Raw genomic sequence first — 3,708 nt, forward strand, 5'->3', positions numbered from 1 at the left:
ATGATTCAATGTACAAATTGTGTACAGCGCGCCGGTTCCTATTTTTTCCCTCAACACGTCTAGGTATATGAAGAGCGTGATAAATGTCCTTCGACATAAGTATATTATTAGGGACCGGTTGAAACATGCGAAACTGCCTTAATACCCGACATGGAGCATGGTGTTCCACAACATTTCAGCAAATTAGGTATGTCTCGCTTCCCCAACAACCTTAACCACTTCTACACATTTCTGGTAATCTCGAAAGAATCAAATCATATGGGGCCCAAATGAACTTAGTCTCTGACAAGGAATTAAATTGAGACACGTACGCGGTTAAAATGTGTGATGTTGTCTCCGTATAATTTAATTTAAACCCTTGCCACCTGTAATATAAATGAACACGTGTAAATTTAAAAATAAACTAAGAAAAATGTTAATTAATTACACAAATAATATTACGTTGTTTAAATATATAACTCATATACAAGTTTATTATAACAAGTACCTAGCACCATACGGTTTATTCCAATTTATGACTTTGTTCAACCTGGGTTTTGTGCAAGGCAATCTTTCCCAGGCCCATAAAAGGCCTATAAGTGTAATAAAAACACCGCACCACCAATCTCCGTAGTTTTAACACTTGTTGCGCTGCGTAGTTAACCATACAAATACGATAAAACGACACTTCCCCAACTATACCCCCACAGATTTGATAAATCTTCTAGGAAGCCTAGATATCTAACATCGACTCACTGAGTCACAGAATTAGGATAGAAATGTGAACTAGTTAGAAGAAAAATAATCGTCCTGTCGTGTTGAAGACATTCATGGTCAGTTATATTTTCAGGTAACCTTGTTACCTTTAAAATATTTAAAACATATGGCATGTTTATCTTATTTTTTTGTTTTGCATACCTCTTTCCTCCAACAAAATGCCAGTTAAACTGTAAAAATTTTCCCTAATTTCTGCTTGTATAAAACTCTCATCATTGCCACTAATTTCATACCCGTCAACGTTTAAACCCCACGAGACTTCCACATCTTGTAGTGTTATCGTTACCTCTCCAAATGGCATATGAAATGTGTTCGTTTCAGACCGCCATCTTTCTACTAAGGAGGATATCAACGCACTAGCAATGTCACAACCCCCTTTCCCTAACAACCCAGGAACGGGTGGCCGCGGCCAGTTTCAGTGGTATCAGTGGTATCGGTGTTTATCAATTTGGCAACGGAAATTTTCATCAGGATCGTAGTTAGGAAATATTTTTATCAGATTTAAACACCAAAATCTTTATAATAGAATACTGGGATAAAACTCAAGTTTCCAGTATGAACATGTTTTTAGGGATAACCCTAATAAGGGCTGTAAACGAACCGAACGAACACGAACAAGACCTTTTTCGTTTTCGTTTGTTAAAAAATATATGTGTTTGCGAACCGTTCACGAACACTTATCGAACGAGATTTTATGTTTGTGTTTGTTTGTTAAGGAAATGAACTTGTTCGTGTTCGTTTGTGTTTGTTTGTTAATTTTAGGCAACGAACGTTGAGGAACACAAATGAACACAAACTAATGTTCATGAACACAAATGAAAATAAACGAACACAAACAATCGTTCGTGAACAGAATATATATTATACTGACACTTATTAAATATTTAATTTGTCAGAATTCTGATATATCTAAATAAATATAGAAGCTAAAAACATTAATGAACTATCAAACACAAGCGAACACATTACCAAACGTTCACGAACATAAACGAACGAACGCGACCTCTGTTCATGTTTGTTCATTTAACTAAACGAACGAAATTTCTTGTTCGTGTTCGTTTGTTTAATAAACGAACAAACACAAACGAACTTCCCGCCGAACAGTTCACGAACTGTTCGCCGAACATTTGTTTCGTTTACAGCCCTAATCCTAATTATTGAAAACAATTCTCCTTTTTATTTTGGTAACTTTTATAGCCACTTTTCTAAGCCTTCAGTGCTCTCCAGCTGGCTTTTATTGGCTTCACACTAAGTTACCTGAAACACGTGTTTAAAACATTTAATCAGCAAGAAATACTGGTGAGCGAATCTCAGTTTAATCAAGAAGAGTTTTATCCTTTCACAGTATTGAGAGCGATTACAATGTTTGTTTCTACACAATTACTCATTCAGTACTGTCAATCCTGACTGGTGGGTCATATTACACATTGGCTAACTCTTTGTCTGATGGTAAAGTGTTCCACATTTTGTATACAAAACCCTACATACCGGCAGTAATTGAAGAATTACAAAGACTCAATCACTGCTAATTATAATTTAAAATAAATAAAGTTTTTGTAAAAACAGTTTACAAAAAGGAGATTACTCACATTGCTAATTTAGGTATTTCCTTATGACTTCCTGGTCATAATCTATTTAATTAAACAATGCACATGTGTTAGTATAATAACCCAAATTTACATTAGTTATACCCTCCCCGAGACAGAACTCCAATGACTACGTTGGGTAGAGCCTCAACAGCCGTTACGGAGCACTAGATCGGGCAGCGTATCTAATACGTAACCGGGGGTTAAAATACTTACAACGAGGCAGAGCTTCGCTATTTTAGTGGGTATAATACCCGATATAATGTCTACACTTTAGAATTTTTTTGAGATAGGATCAATTGTGAACGATTTTGAGTTGAATGCCGATCGATTCTATTTATAGGGCCTGTCCAGGCATTTCTCGCGTCCCGCAACGAAATCAAAGGGGGTCGTCGCGCCCCGTCAGGGCCAGAAAAGCGGCGACGGTGTTGCTGAGTCATCAGGTGAGGTCGACGCGTGTCCTGCCACGTGGCGTCATCAGATCTCGCCACATGTTACTCGGTCGCGGCCCGCGACGGCTGAAGGAGAGTCTGTCGCGCCCCGCGATAGACTTAATTTATTGTTTTTCTTTGTTATTTAATGAGATAAAGGGATTTTGGGGCCGATTTTTATATACGGGGTGTATTTTAGGATATTTGGGGGTGTCTAAAATATTTTAAGGAGGGTTGTTATATCTTGGGTATAACTCTTTGACTGTTTAATAAAATATATAATGCATGCGCATTAAGTATAGTAACCCAATTTAATTTTATCCCTACATCACGAGACAGATGAATATAAAGATATCATAGGATAATTTAAATTCAATGGTTCCTAGGCCCGTCTAGGTACTTCATATTTCTAACAGTCAACTTACCCATGATCTATTCGTGTAATAACTTTATTTAAAATTTGAAATTTTGGGAATGTTACATCCTCCCCACCTTGTTTTAATCCTCGAGATTCAAACTACAATATCATCTTGGGTTTACGTCACGTTTTTTAGTTGGTTATCAAGGTGTCTGGGATAGAATCAAAAGATGAATATAAAGATATCATAGGATAATTTGAATTCAATGGTCTCAGAACTTAGTTTCGGGAATTGATGTTAACTGAATGAGAGGAAATGATACCATTATCAAGGTAACTAAGTTTCACAAGTCAAAAGAGAGATTTGATAGACATAAAATTCGAAATGCAATGATTTTCAGAAATAATAGGATTCAAGGTCAAAAGAGAACTTACTTTGATCGTCAATTGAGGTAGACTAATGATGTGCACAAAATGCAACATATAAATTACATCAATTGTGGCATAAAACTAACCCTTTTTTAGTACTAATGTTGGAAAAAGTGTGTTTTTGCCTTCCTTTTGTATTTTCAAGATT

The sequence above is a fragment of the Helianthus annuus genome, chromosome 8 (assembly GCF_002127325.2).
Source record: "Helianthus annuus cultivar XRQ/B chromosome 8, HanXRQr2.0-SUNRISE, whole genome shotgun sequence".
Taxonomy (NCBI): domain Eukaryota; kingdom Viridiplantae; phylum Streptophyta; class Magnoliopsida; order Asterales; family Asteraceae; genus Helianthus; species Helianthus annuus.